Source organism: Neomonachus schauinslandi, chromosome 5 (assembly GCF_002201575.2).
Source record: "Neomonachus schauinslandi chromosome 5, ASM220157v2, whole genome shotgun sequence".
NCBI lineage: Eukaryota > Metazoa > Chordata > Mammalia > Carnivora > Phocidae > Neomonachus > Neomonachus schauinslandi.
The window spans coordinates 107,638,916-107,657,883 of NC_058407.1; the positions used below are offsets into that span (position 1 = coordinate 107,638,916).

The 18,968-nt window shown below is 37.7% G+C and overlaps 1 pseudogene; it reads right to left on the reverse strand.

Moving 5' to 3' along the window:
• Positions 1-6,951: 6,951 nt before the first annotated feature.
• LOC110576814 lies at positions 6,952-8,448 on the reverse strand (annotated as a pseudogene).
• Between the last annotated feature and the right edge of the window lie 10,520 nt (positions 8,449-18,968).

Here is an 18,968-nt window from a genome sequence, read left to right on the forward strand (position 1 = left end):
AAACTTCCCTAATCTGGAAAGGAAACAGAAATCCAGATCCAGGAGGCACAGAGAGTCCCCCAAAAAATCAACCCTAGGAGGTCCACAATGAGATACATAATAATTAAAATGACAAAAAGTAGGGATAAAGAGAGAATTTTAAAACCAACAAGAGAGAAGAAACAGTTACATACAAGGGAAACACCATAAAATTATCAGTGGATTTTTCAGCAGAAATTTTCCAAGCCAGAAGTGGCATGATTTATTCAAAGCACTGAAAGGAAAAATGTCTGCAAACAAGAATACTCTATCCAGCAAGGCTATCATTCAGAATAGAAGGAGAAATAAATAGTTTCCCAGACTAAAAACAATTAAAGGAGTTCATCACCACTAAGCCAGCCTTACCAGAAACATTAGTGGGAATTCATTGAGCAGAAAGAAAATACCACAATAGAGAGTAAGAAAATTAGGAAAGGAAAAAATCTCACAAGTAAATGCAAATATAATAAAAGTAGTAGATTAATCAGCTATAGAACCAGATAGAGGTTAAAGGACAAAATTAGTAAAAGCAATTATATCTATAAAAATCAGTCAAGACATTCACAAAATCAAAGGATGTAAAGTATGACAGCATATACATAAAACATGAGAGGGAGAGAGTTAAAATTTAGTGCTTTTAGATTGTGTTCAAACTTAAGCAACCATCAACTTAGTATAGACTGCTATATGCATAAAATGTTATATATGAACCTAATAGTAACCACAAATCAAAAATTTGGGACAGATACACAAAAAATAAAGAGAAAGGAATAAAAAAAATATCATTAAAGAAAGTCATCAAACTATAAGTTTAAGAAAGCAAGAGAAGAAAAGAACAAAGAAGAACTACAAAAACAACCATAAAACAAGTCACAAAATGGCAATAAGTACATATCTATCAATAATTACTTTGACCAAAAAAGGACTAAATGGTCCAATTAAAAGATATAGGGTGACTGAATGGATAATAAAGCAAGACCCATCTATATGCTGCCTACAAGAGACTCATGTCAGATCTAAAGACACAGGCAGAAAAATCAACAAGGAAATAGTGGCTTTGAGTGACACACTGAAACAGATGGATCTAACAGATATGATTCAGAACATTCCACCCCAAAACAGTGGAATACATATTCTTTCAAGTGCACATGGAATGTTCTCCAGAATAGATCACATGTTAGGTCACAGAATAAGTCTCAATAAATTCAAAAAGATTAAAATCACATCATGCATCTTTCCCAACCACAACTGCATGTAACTAGAAATTAATCACAATAAAAAATTTGGAAAGAAGACAAATACAAGGAGGCTAAATAACATGCTATTAAACAACTAATGGGTCAACCAAGAAATCAGTAAGGAAATAAGAAAAATATGTGGATACAAATTAAAATGAATATACAGTGGTCCAAAATCCTTGGGATGAAGCAAAAACTGTTTTAAGATGAAAAATCTTAGACAGGTAGGCAATAAGGCCTACCATAAGAAACAAGAAAAACCTCAAATAAAAATCCTAACCTAAAGGAGCTAGAAAAAGAAGAACAAAAGCCCAAAGCCAGTAGGAAGAAATAATGAAGATTAAAGCAAAAATAAATGAAATAGAGACTAAAAAAACAAAAACAGATCAATAACACCAGAAACTAGTTCTTTCAAAAGACAAACAAAATTGATAGACATTTAGCCAGACTCATTGGAGAGAGAGAGAAGATGTAAATAAATAAAATCAGAACTGGAAAAAAAAAAAAAGAAATAACAACCAACACAATAAAAACACAAAGAATTATAAGAGAATACTATGAAAAACATATGCCAACAAATTGGGCTACCTAGAAGAAATACATATGTTCCTAGAAATATATAACTTCCCAAAACTGAATCAGGAAGGAATTGAAATTTTAAATAGATAAATTACTAGCAATGAAATTGAATCACTAATCAAAAAACTCCCAACAAACAAAATTCCAGGATCAGATGCCTTCAAAGGTGAATTCTACCAAACATTTAAAGAAGAGTTAATACCTACTCTTTTCAAACTAGTCCAAGAAAAATAGAAGGGAAGGAAAGCTTCCAAATTTTTTCTAAATGTCAGCATTACCCTCACACCAAAACCATGGAAAGACACTATGAGAGAGAGAGAGAGAGAGAACTACAACCAATATCTCTCATGAACATAGATACAAAAATCCTCACCAAAATATGAGCAAGCCAAATACAACAATATGTTAAAAAAAAAAAATTACTCACCACAATCAAGTAGGACTTACTCCAGGGATGCAAGGGTGGTTCAATATTCACAAACCAATCAACATGAAACATCACACCAACAAGAGAAAAGATAACAACTATATGATCATCTCAATAAAAGCAGAAAAAGCATCTCAATAAAAGGCAAAGTACAACATCCATTCATGATAAAAACTCTAAACAAAGTAGGTTTAGAGAAAACATAACTCAACATAATAAAGGCCATATATGAAAAACCCACAGCTGACATAATACTCAATCGTGAAAAGTGAGAGCTTTTTCTTTAAGATCAGGACAAGACAAGGATGTCCACTATCACCACTTTTTATTATCAACATAGTACTCTGGAAGTCCTACAACAACAAAAAGATAAGAAAAACAAATAAAAGACAACCAAATCGATAAGAAAGAATTAAAACTGTCACTATTTGCAGATGACATGATACTATAAATAGAAAACCCTAAGGACTCCAGCAAAAAACTATTAGAACTGATAAATGAATTCAGTAAAGTTTCAGGATACCAAATTAACAAACAGAAATCTGTTGCATTTCCATATGCTAATAGTGAAGTAGCAGAAAGAGAAATTAAGAAAACAATTCCACTTATGATTACCCCAAAAGGGATAAAATACCTAGGAATAAACTTAACCAAAGGGGTAAAAACTATAAAACACTGATGAAAGAAATTGAAGATGACATAAACAAAAGGAAAGATATTCAATGCTCATGCATTCAAAGAACAATTTTGTTAAAATGTCTGTATTACCAAAGCAATCTATAGATTTATTTTTTAAAAGATTAGTTTATTTATTTATTTATTTATTTATTTATTTATTTGAGAGAGAGAGAGCACACAGAGGAAGAGGGAGAGGGAAATCCGGGAGCCTGATGTGGTGCTCAATCCCAGGACCCTGGGATCATGATATGAGCCAAAGGCAGACACTTAACCTACTGAGCTACCCAGGCACCCCTAGATTTAATAAAATTTCTATCAAAATATCAACAAGCTTTTTTCACAAATAAGACAAATAATACTAAAATTTGTATGGAACCACAAAATATCCCAAATAGCCAAAGCAATCTTGAGAAGGAACAAAGCTGGAGGTATCACAATTCCAGATTTCAAGATGTACTACAAAGCTGTAGTAATCCAAATACTATGGTACCGACACAAAAATTACACCCATAGACAAATAGAATAGAATAGAGAGTCCAGATATAAACCCACACTTACATAGTAAACTAGTCTACAATGAAGGAGGCAAAAATATACAATGGAGAAAAGACAGACTTCAACAAATGGTGCTGGGAAAATAGGACAGTCACATGCAAAAGAATGAAACTGGACCACTTCTTACACCATATACAAATATAAACTCAAAATGGATTAAAGACTTAAATGTGAGACCTGAAATGATAAAACTCCTAGAGGAAAACCTAACTTTTCCAGTAATTTCTTTGACATCAGCCATTTAAACATTTTTTAGATATATTTCTTGAGGCAAAGGAAACAAAAGCAAAGTTAAAATATTGGGACCACACCAAAATAAAAAGCATTTGTTCCATGAAGGAAACCATCAACAAATTGACAAGGCAACAAAAGAAGCAGGAAGATGGTGGCAGAGTAGGAGGACCCTAGGCTTCACTCATTCCACAGAACACAACTAGATAACCATCAAATCATCCTAAATACCTCAGAAATTGACATGAAAATTGACAGAACAAAGTCCATAACTAAAGGAGAGAAGAGGCTATATGAAGGAAGGTAGGAAGTGTGGAGATATGCTTTAGGGAAGAAATGGATCACTGGTGCTGCAGAGGGGAGGGAGCCATGGTTGTGGAGAAGGGCAAGAGAGAGAGAGAGAGAGGACACAAAGGGGAATACAAAAGGAGAAAGTTTCCCCAAGGCCAATTGCTTGGAAAATAAGAGGGGCTGAATTTCATGAGTTCTTGTAACCAGTGGTGTTGGAGTTTTAAAGGTCAGTGGGCTTGGCTGGGATAGAGCCTAGAAGGCACTGCCCTACTCCTGGAGGGAAGGTAGGTAAACAACACTGGGACAGACAGCCTGGAAACAGTGATCTGAAGAGTGCCTGGGGCACAGAGTGGGGAGATTATTTGCTCTTCTCAAAGCCTGTTCCTGAGAGGCAGCATTCACAAAGGAACAAAATTCTCTGGGAACAAAAGAACTGGCCAGTGCCATTTCCTCTTCTGTCCCTCATAAACACAGAGCCATCTTCAGAAAGCAGCACAATGCCAACACTGGCTGCTAATTTGCTTACACCAAGCACCACACCCTTGTGCTCCAGTGGAACTTCCCTTCTCAGTAATGCTTACCTCAATTGAGCACAGTGGACCCCTCCTTCAGAAGACCAGCACAAGCCCCTGCCAACACCACATCTCCCAGAGTTTTGCAGGGTATCAGTTCCAGTGGAGGTGGTGACAGGTCTCATTTCACATGCAGACCAGAGTATACCCAGCTAAAACTCACCACATTCAGGCCAGGGACCAAACACTGCCTACAATAGGCGAGGAAAGCCTCTGCAGACAACTGGCCTATAGGATAGAGCAGCCAGAACACAATAGCAGAGCTCACACAGCTCACGCCAGACACTCCCTGAAGCATAGATTCCTGGGCACTACATGGTCTCTTCTTCATAAGGCCACTATTTTCAGGACCAGGAAACATAACTGGCTTTTCTAACACAGAGAAGAAGGCAGAGACTTAGACAAAATGCAAAGATGAAGGAATTTATATCAAATGAAAGAACAAGATAAGGCCATGGCCAGGGATCTAAGCAGAATAGATATAAGTAACATGCCTGATGAAGAATTTAAAGCTACAATCATAAGGATAGTCACTGGACTTGAGAAAAGAATTGAAGACATCTGACATCAGTGAGACCTTTATCACAGAGACAAAAAGGTTAAAAATTAATTACTCGGAGATGAATAGTGTAATAAATGATATTAGAAATCTGTTTGATGCATTGAATAGCAGGCTGGAAGAAGATGAGGAATGAATTAATGACCTAGAAGACAAAGTAATGAAAAGCAATGGAGCTGAACAAAAGAGAGAAAGAAGAACTATGCAAAACAAGAATAGACTTAGGGAACTCAGTGGCTACATCAAACTTAATAACATTGCTAATACAGGAGTCCCAGAAGAATAAGAAAAGAGAAAAAGGGGCAGAAAACTCATTTGAAGAAATCATACCTGCAAACTTCCTTAATCTGGGGAGGGGAAGAGACATCCAGATCCAAGAGGCACAGAGAACTCCCATCAAAATCAACAAGAGCAGGCCAACAACAAGACTTATTATAATTAAATTTTCAAACAATATAGCAATAAAGAAAAAATCTTAAAAGCAGCAAGACAAAAGAAGTCATTAACTTACAAGGGAAACCCATAAGGTTAGCTGGAGATTTCTCCCCAGAAACTTGGCAAACCAGAAGGGAGTGGCATGATATATTCAAAATGCTGAATAGGGAAAATCTGCAGCCAACAATACTCTACCCAGCAAGGCTATCATTCAAATTAGAAGGACAGATTAAGAGTTTCCCAGATAAACAAAAACTAAAGGAGTTCATGACCACTAAACCAGTCCTGCAAGAAATATTAAAGGGGACTCTTTGAGGGGAAAGGAGAGACCAAAAGTGACAGTATAAAGGCAGAAAGCACAAAAGCAGTAAAAATGAATATTTCTGTAAAAATCAGTCAAGAAACTCATACAAAAAAAGATACAAAATATAATAACATATACATAAAACATGGCAGGAGATGAGAAAAGAATGTGTTCAAATTTGAACAACCATCAACCTAATATAGATTGCTATTTGCAGAAGAAGTTATATACAAAACTATTGGTAACCATATATCAAAAACCACTAATACTTATGCAAAAATAAAGAGAAAGAAATCCAAATATATCACTAAACAAAATCAACAAAACATGAAAGAAAGATAAGAAAGAATTGGGAAATCTCCAGAAACAACCGCAAATTGAGTAATTAAATGGCAATAAATACCTATCAATAATTACTTTGAATGTATAGGGACTAGATACTCCAATCAAAGGGCATAGCGTTTTGGAATGAAAAAGAAAAAAAGACCCATCGATATGCTGCCTACAAGAGACACATTTTAGACCTAAAGACACCTGCAGATTGAAAGTGAAGGAATGGAGAAACATTTATCACAAAAACGGATGTCAAAAGAAAGCCAGACTAGCAATACTTATACCAGACAAACTAGACTTTAAAACAAAGACTATAACGAGAGACAAAGAAAGGGACTATATAATCATAAAGGAGACAATTCAAAAGAAGAAATAACTATTATAAATACTTTTTCACCCAAATGGGAGCACCCAAATATATAAAACATAATAACAAACATAAAGGAACTAATTGATAATAATATAATAATAGTAGGGGATTTTTTGGGGGGCGATTGGCAGAGCTGGCTGAGGCTTTATTTGGGAAAAGACACTTGAATTGGCTTTTAGTTGGGGGCATGGACAAGAGGGCATACCCAGGGCAGTAGACTCACCCCAAGGGTAGGCTGAGACTGGGGCTGAATCATAAGGGGCTCTCCTGTTCCCAACACTCCCCAGCACAGCTCCTTCCCCCCCAAAGCCTCTATGGCAGCCACAAGAGTCGGGAGGCCGGGAGGGACCACCGTGGTTGTTCACTTGGACAGGACATCAGACGACTCGGACACCAGCTTCCCATCACGGGTCTCGATCTTCTTCACAACCACAGCCTTGGAGGAGCCACTGTGGCTGAAGGAACCAGCAGGGCCAAAACTGGACTGGAAAGAGCTCAGGCCATAGTTGAGGCCAGGGCTTGTGAGACCCCTATAGGCCAAGCTCAGGCCACCTGAGTAGCGACTGGTGGTCTTAGTATGGATATTCATGTTCTGCATCCCAGACTCCAGCCGCTCTCCTCGCCCTCCAGCAGCTTGCGGTAGGTGGTGATCTCCATGTCCAGGGCCAGCTTGATGTTCATGAGCTCCTGGTACTCACGTAGCTGCCAGGCCATGTCTCGCTTGGCTCACTGCAGGGTGGCCTCCAGCTTGGCCACCTTGGCATTGGCATCCTTAATGGCCAGCTCCCCACGCTGCTCAGCATCAGCAATCGCCGCCTCCAGGACAGCCCTCTGGTTTTTGAGGGCCTCGATCTCAGCCTGGAGTCGGCTGATGCTCTGGTTCATCTCAGAAATCTCCGTCTTTGTGCAATGGAGGTCATCCCCGTGTTTCCCAGCCAGTGTCTGCAGCTCTTCGTACTTGATCTGGTACATGGTCTCGACCTCAGCCCGGCTGCTGTTGGCGATGTCCTCGTACTGGGCCTTGACCTCAGCAATAATGCTGTCCAGGTCCAGGGAGCAGTTGCTGTCCATGGACAGCACCACGGACGTATCCAAGATCTGGGACTGCAGCTCACAGGTCTCCTCTTCATACAGCTGCCTTAAGAAGCTGATCTCGTTGGTCAGCCCTTCCAGGCGGGACTCCAGCTCTACCTTGTTCATGTAAGCTTTGTCCACATCCTTCTTGACGAGGACAAATTCATTCTCCATGTCTGCACGCTCTTTGATCTCCTCCTCATATTTATTCTTGAAGTTCTCCACCAGCCCCTGCATGTTGCCAAGCTTCACCTCCAGCTTCAGCTTCTCCTGGCCCAGGATGTCCAGCTGCCACTGGAGGTTGCTGATGTCACTCTCGAACATGTTGTCTATGTTGCTCTGAGCAGTTTTCTGCTGCTGTAGGAGGCTCCACTTCGTCTCCAGAATTTTGTTCTGCTGCTAGAGGTGCCTCACCTTGTCGATGAAGGAGGCAAATTTGTTGTTGAGGGTCTTGATCTTCTCCTTCTCTTGGGTGTGCACAGTTTGGATGTTGGGGCCCACCTCCAGCTTAAGGGGGCTCAGCAGGTTCTGGTTCACTGAGACAGCCGTGATGCCCCCCACTCCCCTGGCCCCGCCGCCTTAGCCCCCGACCACACTCATGCTGCTGCTCAGGCCACCCCAGAAGCTGCTGCTGCTGCTGCCCACCCGGGGAGAAGGCATAGGAGCTGATTCAGGAGCCAGGCCTGCTTGTGTAGGAGCGGCTGCTGAAGGCCTGGGGACCGGAGGTGGACATCTTGTAGGACTTCTGGGTCACCCTGATGGACATGGTGGAGGCCGGAGTGGAGGCTGGAGTGGAGGGGAGTAGGCTGAACCTGACAGAGGTTCCAGAAGGAGCTGAGAAGCTGCTTCAAGTCAATAGTAGGGGATTTTAGCACCCCATTTACCCCAATAGACAGATTATCTAAACAGAAAATAACCAAGGAAACAGTAGCTTTGAATGACACCCTGGACCAGATGAACTTAATAAATATATTCAGAATAGTCCATCCTAAAGCAGCAGAATACCCATTCTTTTGAAAGATGGAAGATTTTCCAATATGGTGCATATTAGGTCACAAAACAGGCCTCAACAAATATAAAAAGATTGCAGTAATACTATGCACCATAACACTATGAAATCACAAGAAAAAATCTGGAAAGACCACAAATACATGGAGGTTAAACAATATGCTACTAAAGAATGAATGGGTCAACCAGGAAATTAAAGAAGAAATAAAAAAAAATACATGGAAACAAATGAAAATGAAAACACAATGGTCCCAAAACTTTGGGATGCAGCAAAAGCAGTCTTAAGAGAGAAGTATATAGCAATACAGGCCTACCTCAAGAAGCAAGGAAAATCTCAAATAAACAACCTAACCTTACACTTAAAGGAGCTAGAAAAAGAACAAAAAAATGAAGCCTAAAGCTAGCAGAAAGAATAAAATAATAAAGATTAGAGCAGAAATAAATGATACTGAAACTAAAAACAAAATTAAAACAGATCAGTGAAACCAGGACCTAGTTCTTTGAAAAAAAATTAATAAAATTGATAACCCCTTAGCCAGACTTATCAAAAAGAAAAGAGAAAGGACTCAAATAAATAAAATCATGAATGAGAGGAGAGATCACAACCAACACCACAGAAATACAGACAATTATAAGAAAATATTATGAAAAACTATATGGCAACAAATTGGACAGCCTGGAAGAAATAGATAACTTTCTAGAAATGTATAAATTACCAAAACTGAAATAGGAAGAAATAGAAAATGAACAGACCAATAACCAGCAAAGAAATTGAATCGGTAATCAAAAAACTCCCAACAAACATACCATCCTAAGGCCATATATGAAAAACTCACAGCTAATATCCTCAATGAGGGAAAACTGAAAGCTTTTCTTCTATGGTCAGGAACAAGACAAGGATGTCCACTCTCACCATAGTACTGGAAGTCCTAGCCACAACAATGAGACAACAAAAAGAAACAAAAGGGATCCAAGTCAGCAAGGAAGAAGGAAAACTTTACTATTTGAAGATAAGATGATACTATACATACAAAACTTGAAAGATTCCACAAAGAAAAGAACTGCTAGAACTAATAAATGAAATCAGTAAAGTCACAGGATACAAAATCAACATACAGAAATCTGTTGTATTGCTGTACATCAATAATGAAGCAGCACAAAGAGAAATTAAGAAAACAGTCCCATTTACAGTTGCACCAAAAACAATAAAATAGCTAGGGATAAATTTAACCAAGGAGAAGAAAGACTTGTACTCTGAAAACTATGAAACACTGATGAAAGAAACTGAAGATGATACAAAGAAATGGGAAAATATTCTATGTTCATGGATTTGGAAGAAGAAATTTTGTTAAAATGTCTATAGTACTGGGAAAAAGACAGTCTCTTCAACAAATGGTGTTTGGGAAACTGGACAGCAACATGCAGAAGAATGAAACTGTACCACTTCCTTACACCATACACAAAAATAAATTCAAAATGGATTAAAGATCAAAATGTGAGACCTGAAACTGTAAAAATCCTGGAAGAAAACCCAGGCAATAACCTCTTTGACATTGGCTATAGCAACTTCTTTCTAGGTAGGTCTCCTGGGGAGAGGGAAACAATGGTAAAAATAAATGATTGGGACAACATCAAAATAAAAAGCTTCTGCACATGGAAGAAGAAAATCAACAAAACTAACAGGCAACCTATAGAATGGGAGAAGATATTCCAAATGACATATCTGATAAAGGGTTAGTATCCAAAAAATATAACGAACTTATAAAACTCAACACTTAAAAATAAATAATACAATTAAAAATTGGGCAGAAGACATGAATAGCCCCAACAGATATAGGAAAAGATTCTCCACATCACTGATCATCAGGGAAATACAAATCAAAACTACAATGAGATACCACCTCACACTGTCAGAATAGCTAAAATCAACAACACAAGAAACAACAGGTGTTGTGAGGATGTGGAGAAAGAGGAACCATCTTCACAGTTGGTGGAAATGTAAACTGGTGCAGCCACTGTGGAAAACAGGATAGAGTTTCCTCAAAGAAGTTGAAAATAGAACTACCCTATGATCCAGCAATTGCACTAGTAGGTCTTTACCCAAAGAATACAAAAATATTAATTCAAAGGGATACATGCACTCCAATATTTATAGCAGCCTTATCTATAATAGCCAAATTGTGGATACAGCCCAAGTTCCATTGACTGATGAATGGATACCACATCTTCTTCACATATATGTATGTTAACTTGTATAATATATAATGTATAACATAACTGTATAATATATAATTATACAGACTCATGTCTATATTACATATTTATATGTATATATATATTTATGTTATATTAAATATATAATAATATATAATTATATAATATATGTAATTGAATATTATTCAGCCATTAAAAATGAAATTTTGCTATTTGCAATGACATGGATGGAGCTAGAAAGTATTGTGATAAGTGAAATAAGTCAGTCAGAGAAAAACAATACCATATGATTTCTTTTATATGTGGAATTTAAGAAACAAAACAAATGAGCATAGGGGGAAAAAAGAGAGAGAGGCAAACCAAGAAATAGATTCTTAACTATAGAGAACAAACTGATGGTTGCCAGAGGGGAGATGAAGATGGTGGATGGATTAAATAGATGATGGGGTTTAAGGAGGGCACATGTTGTGATGAGCACCAAGTGATGTATGGAAGTGTTCAATCACTACTTTGTACACCTGACACTAATATAACACTGTATGTTAGCTAACTGGAATTTGAATATTTTTTTAAATGACAAGGCAACCTACTGAATGGGAGAATATATTTGCAACAGATAAATCCAAGAAGTGGTTAATATCCAAAATATGTATAAAATCTTCTACAACTGAACACCAAAAATACCACAAATAATCCAATTAAAAATGGACAGAGGACCTGATAGACATTTTTCTGAAGAAGATATACAGCATTATTTATAATAGCCAAGATATGGAAGGAACCCACATGTCCATCCATAGATAAAGAAGTGGTAGGGTGCCTGGGTGGCTCAGTCGGTTAAGTGTCTGACTCTTGATTTCAGCTCAGGGTCATGGGATTGAGCCCTGCATCCAATTCTGCATTGAGCATGGAGCCTGCTTGGGTTTCCCTCTCTCCCTCTGTCCCTCCCCCACCCCCACTCACACACTCTCTCTCTAAAAAACCAATAATTAAATAATTTATTATTATTTTAAATTATTTATATGACAGAGAGAGACACAGTGAGAGAGGGAACACAAGCAGGGGGAGCGGGAGAGGAAGAAGTAGGCTTCCCACTGAGCAGGGAGCCTGATGCAGGGCTCGATCCCAGGACCCTGGGATCATGACCTGAGCTGAAGGCAGACGTTTAATGACTGAGCCACCTAGGTGCCCCAATAATTAATAATTTAAAAAAGAAGTGGTATATGTATGAAATGGAATATTACTCAATTGTGAAAAAGAATGAAATCTTGCCATTTGCAACATGAAAGGATCTAGAGAGTATAATGCTAAGTGAACTAAGTCAGTCAGAGAAAGACAAATAGCATATGATTCCACTCATAGGCAGAATTTAAAAAACAAACAAATGAACAAACAAAGAAAAAGAGAGATAAAAATAGAACACATTGTTAGATATAGAGAACAAGCTGATGGTTGCCAGAGGGGAGGCAGGTGGGGAATAGGTTAAATAGGGAAAAGGGATTAAGAGTACACTTATCTTGATGAACACTGAGGAATGTATAGAATTGTTGAATCAATATGTTGCACACCTGAAACTAATATAACACTGTATATTAATTATATGGAAAAAAATGTACTTAATGTGAGCTGTGGGTGCATTTTTATATTTGAGCTGAGTTTGGGAAAGCTCTCTAAAATTAAGTCCTGCTTGCTCCGTAAGCCACATGCTCTCATCCTGCACCGTTCTTCTCACTTTCTCCTGACTCCTTTCTCCAAGGAATTAAATACACATAAGTCTTTCACATTGTAAAATTACTATCTATACCCATCCCTTCTCAACTTTCAGACACTATCCTATTCTTCTTCTTCTCTTCCCAATTCCTCAAATATGCTCTATACATATTGTCCATATTTTCTCACCTTCTATTCACTTTTCATCTCACAGAAACATGGTTTCTATTATCACCTTTCCACTGAAATGGAATGTCCTCACCAAAGACACAAACAACTCTGTTCTCAAATCTAATTAATACATTTCAGTTCCTTATTTACCCACTTTCTCTTCTCTCTTCTGGAAACACAGTTGCCTTAGCTTCTGTGATATTTTTCTGTCTTGGCTTCCTTTGTACTTCTCTGGCCACTTCTTGGTCTTCCTTCAAGACTTTTTTGTCCTTTGGATGACAGTGTTCTTTGGGGGTTTTATCCAAGGCGCTCTTTTCTCCCACTACATACTCTCCCTGGGCAATTCCCTTGGTTCATCTACCATCTTTGTAGTAATGATTCTCAAATTTATATCAGAATTTTAGATCTCTCTAGTCCTAGAGTTCAGACCAATATCGCCAGTTGTTCCTGGTCATCTCAAATAGACTTTAGGCCATGGTGCTGAATGAAATTTCCATTTCTCATCCTCATCCTCCACTCCCATCAACTCTTCCTTGCACTCCTCCTAATACCAGCAAATGGTGCCCACATCAAGGCAGCTAGAATCTGGGAGCCAGCTTGACTCCTCAGCTTCCTTTATTTACCCTTTTCAATAATCCTGAAGTCCTAACTCTGTATTTTCTATAAAACCATCTTTTTTTCTCCATCCCCAAGGCTCCTTTCCTAATCTAGGCCACAATCATTACATGTACAGATTACTACAGCAGCCTCCTAAATGGCCTGTGCCTTTGGTCTCATCAACCTTTTCTCCACTCTGCTCTCCAACTGATATTTTTAAAAATACTAAACCAATCATGATATGCTATTGTTTAAATCCTTCAGTGTTTACCCCAGTACTCTCAGTAAAAAAGTCCAAAGTCCTTAAAAGGGTTTACAAAATCAGAAAAACCTGGTTCCAACATTATCTATAGACTTGTCTCTTTCTTCCTGCCCTATCTTGTTAGAGTGAAAAATCTTTTACCTCCCCAATCATTCCACATTCTTGTTTGCTCCCCGGCTCTCATGTACATTGCACACCCACATCTCTGCATCTAGCTGATCCCCAACTTCATTCTATCGGTGCCCTATTCTTTATTCTAATGGGGCTTTTGCATTGTTGATAATTGCTTGGCTATTCTCATATTCTCACTAAGCTGTAAACTCTAGGAGGGCAGGGATTATGTCTGTACTGTATAATAGTTTAACAAATACTTGATAAATAAGTGTTGAATATGTAAATGGCTAAGCACCAGACACACATCTGATTGGCTGCTAATTATTTTGACTTTAATAGATTTGCTGAGTTAGATTTCCCATCTAACAACTTTGTTCTTAACCATTGTTCTGATGCCTTCCGAAGCTGTTGAAGAAGTTCTCTCATATTTACTGAGCACTTTGAAATAGTGAGATAGATGCTCCTAGTGAAGGTGGCCTATTTTAAATAAGACCTGGATCTAGCCTCACAGCACAAAATGGGCTGCCTTTACTACAGTGACGTCATTAACGGTCATTTGTTGCAAGCACTGACATTTACTGCTAGTGGGGAAGGAAGTCACCAAGTCCGTTCAAGGCCAGATTCAGATAAATGGGCTCTGCTGTTTGCATGAATCAGTGGATACCTCTGTTCCACATGCTTTATTCTCAATAATGGGCACAATTATTGCCACATTTGGAAAAGTAAGCAAATTAATACGAGAAGTTACCAGATTTGCTTCCTAGTTATAAGCTCATGATTGCACTAGCTAGAAAATACTCTTTGTTGAGAGTTAAACAGCATTTTTAATGAAATTTTACACAAAGGCAGCAGCAATACTAGCTTTTCACTTGCGATTGCCAGGTTTATTCATAAAGGAGGCAGCAAAAGTAAAAGACATTTCAGATTGTTAGGGTGAGTTAATTTGAAGGCAAGCGAATATTAAATTTAGGCTTAACAAATAAAAGGACCTTAGGCAGAGTTGGATCAGGCATTCAGATAACCTCCATTTCTTATTGTGCAATGGTCTGACTCCAAAGGGAAGGGAAAAGCTTGCAGCTAGACATTTGTAGGCACCGTGATTTAATGTGCTTGCTGTCACTGACACAGTAGTGACTGTGCATATGTATTCTTGTTTTGGCACAAGCACCAGGAGAAGCCTCTTTCCAATACAAGGTTAATATCACATAAGTGTGACTCAAGATCTGGAGCATAATTCTTTACGTAGAGGGCGTATTCGGGGCAGGAAAAGAAATCCTATCCCTCAAAACAACAGCATTTATAACGCACATTCCTTACAAAAGAAAATCACTGGGTCATAGGGTCCCAGCAATTGCACTCTGGGTATTTACCCCAAAGACACAGATGTAGCGAAAAGAAGGGCCATATGCACCCCAATATTCATAGAAGCGATGTCTGCAACAGCCAAACTGTGGAAAGAGCCAAGATGCCCTTCAACAGATGAATGGATAAAGAAGATGTGGTCCATATATACAATGGAATATTATTCAGCCATCAGAAAGGATGAATACCCAACTTTTACATCAACATGGGTGGGACTGGAGGAGATTATGCTAAGTGAAATAAGTCAAGCAGAGAAAGTCAATTATCATATGGTTTCACTTATTTGTGGAACATAAGGAATAACATGGAGGACATTAGGAGAAGGAAGGGAAAAATGGGGGGGCGGGAATTGGAGGGAGAGATGAACCATGAGAGACTATGGACCTGAGAAACAAACAGGGTTTTAGAGGGGAGGGGTTAGCCCGGTGATGGGTATTAAGGAGGGCACGTACTGCATGGAGCACTGGGTGTTGTATGAAAACAATGGATCGTGGATCACCACATCAAAAACCAATGATGTATTGTATGGTGACTAACATAACATAATAAAATTTAAAAAAAAATAAAAAATAAACAAAACAAAAGAAAATCACTTAGGTTCATGATTTCTGTGAAGTCCTCTGGGGAAGGGATGTCACCCAAACCCACATGACTGGAACGGATTTTAGGTTTAATTCCCCTAGACTCTTGCTTCCACCTAATAAGCTTTAAACTTCACTTTCCCCCATTACTTCTCATTTTTTAAAAAGGGACAGTAATATTTTTCTTGAGGACCGGAAGGCTAATTAGTTGGTGTTTGCCAAGCACTATGAAGATGAAGGGGCCTATATTAAGTCCAGAATCATAACTATTATTGTCACAAGATTCAAATTAGCTCAGAAATTTAGGAGTGATGACTCAGGAGCCCACATTCAGGATGCTAGTTAGATTATGTCTGAAAACAGTCAAACCAATTCCCACAATGATTCAGATTCTAAGGATTTATGGTTCAGCATGACTGTATCCCAAATCATGCGTGGCAATAAAAATTAAACTGCATTCCTACTGATAATTCAGAAAACAATTGATAAAAGGAATCCCAAAAAGCTTTGTCTCTGTTGCCTCAAAGGCCAAATCCCGGCACAGTGAGCCTGAGGAGAGACAGCCTCAGCAGAGCCAGCCAAGGAGAGGGTGGTGTGGCCTGCAGTCTGTAGGTGCAGACTAGCAGCTCCAAGTGCCAATTACACCAGATAAAGCATCTCATAAATCACAATATTAGACACTGACAAATTTAGTAGGGACAAAACCAAGTCAGGCAAATATCTTCAGCCCTACTTCCTCAAAGAACCTTTCCTGTGCACCACTGTTCACACTGATCTCTCATTACTTTTTTAAATATTTATAGAAGAAAGATGTTAACTCTAGGTTTCTCATAAATGCTTTTTATCGGGTTCAAAAGTTCCCTTCTAGTCTTAGTTTGCTGAGAATCTGTGGGGTTTTTTGTGGATTTTTTGTTGTTTGTTTGTTTGTTTTAATCAGGACTGGATGTTGGATTTTTGTCTAGCGCTTTTTTTGTGTCCATTGAGATAATTAATTGTTTTTGTTTCTTTGGTTTTTTTCTTACTTTATTAATATGATGAATCACACTGATTTTTTAATATTAAGTCAGCACTCCTGAGATAGACCCCTCTTGGTCATTATATTTTTATGTATTATATATATTATGTATAAACACATACTTATATATAATTTTATATAAAATTACTTCTATATATGGTTGGATCTGATTTGCTAAAATTCTGTTGAGAATTTCACATGTATGTTCTTTAGGGATATTATACAACTTTTCTTGGAATGTCTTTCTTCGCTTTTGTTGTCAGGGTAATGCTGGCCTCGTAAGTTGGAAAGTATTTCTCTCCTTTTCTGAAAGACTTTGTGTAGAATTAGTATTATTTCTTCCTTAACTATTTGGTAGAATTCACAAATAAAACCATCTGAGCCTGGAGCTTTCTTTGTAAAAAGATTTTAAACAACACTTTCAATTTATTTAATAGATATATTTAGTTTCCATTGATCTGACTACTTTCCGATCATCCCTTTAATATTGGTTTATAATTTTTTTAAACATTAGAGAGCAAACTTTATGTTACTTGGATCCTTTTAAATGTTTTGAGCCCCTTTTCTGAGAGAATATAGCTTATCTTGGTAAATACACCATGTGCACTTGAAAAGATTGTTTAAGTTGTTGGGTGAAGTGTTCTATAGATGTCAATTAGATCAAGTGGTAGTAGTGTTTTTCAAATCTTCCATATCCTAACTAATTTTCTGTCTACTTGTTCACCAATTATTAAGAGAAGATTATGAAAATCTCTGATTATAAATGTAGGCTTATTTATTTCTCCTGTACTTCTGTCAATTTTTGCTTCATAAATATTGAAGCTCTTCTATTATATGCATAAATATTTAGGCTTATTAAGTCCTCTGGATTAAACAACCCCTTTATTATTATGAAAAGATCTTTTTCTATCCCTGTTGATGTCCTTTGCCTTGAAATATACTTTGTCTAATAAGAGTATAGCTATTCTAACTCTGAAAATTCGTTTTTGTACAATATACTTTTGTGGGGTTTTTTGCTCTTAAACTATCTGTGCCTTTATATTTATTCACTTTTTTCTTTTTTTTAAATTTCAATTCAATTAATTAACATATAGTATATTATTAGTTTCAGAGGTAGAGTTCAGTGATTCATCAGTCTTATATAATACCCAGTGCTCATTACATCACGTGCCCTCCTTAATGTCCATCACCCAGTTACCCCATCCCCACACCCCCTCCCCTCCAGCAACCCTCAGTTTGTTTCCTATGATTAAGTCTCTTATGGTTTGTCTACCTCTCTGATTTCGTCTTGTTTTATTTTTCCCTCCCTCCCCCTATGATCCTCTGAGTTGTTTCTTAAATTCCACATATAAGTGAGATCATATAATTGTCTTTCTCTGATTGACTTATTCCACTTAGCATTAATACCCTCTAGTTCCATCCACATCATTGCAAATGGCAAGATTTCTTTTTTTTTTTTTTTTGATGGCTGAGTAGTATTCTTTGGTATATATATATGCATTTTCTTTATCCATTCATCTGTTGATGGACATCTGGGCTCTTTCCATAGTTTGGCTATTGTGGACATTGCCACTATAAACACTGGGATGCAGGTGCCCCTTCAGACCACTACATTTGTATCTTTGGGGTAAATACCCAGTAGTGCAATTATTGGGTCATAGGGTAGCTCTATTTTCAACTTTTTGAGGAACCTCCATACTGTTTTCCAGAATGGCTGTACCTGCTTGCATTACCACAAACAGTGTAAGAGGGTTCCCCTTTCTCCACATCCTCACCAACATCTGACATTTCCTGACTTGTTAATTTTAGTCATTCTGACTGGTGTGAGGTGGTATCTCTTTATGGTTTTGATTTATATTTCCCTGACGCTGAGTATTGTTGAGCATTTTTTTCATGTGTCTGTTGGCCATTTGTATGTCTTCTTTGGAGAAATGTCTATTCATGTCTTCTGCCCATTTCTTGACTAGACTATTTGCTCTTTGGGAGTTGAGTTTAATAAGTTCTTTATAGATTTTGGATACTAGCCCTTTATCTGATAAGACATTTGCAAATATCTTCCATTCTGTTGGTTGTCTTTTGGTTTTGTCACCTGTTTCCTTTGTTATGAAAAGGCTTTTTATTTTCATATTTAAAATGTGTTCCCTATAAGCAGCATTTAGTTGAGTCTTACTCTTTTAGTAATATAATGGCCTCTGCCTTTTAAATAGGATATTTAAGCTATTTACATTTGATGTAAATATCAATATGGATAAATGTAGATCTATTATCTT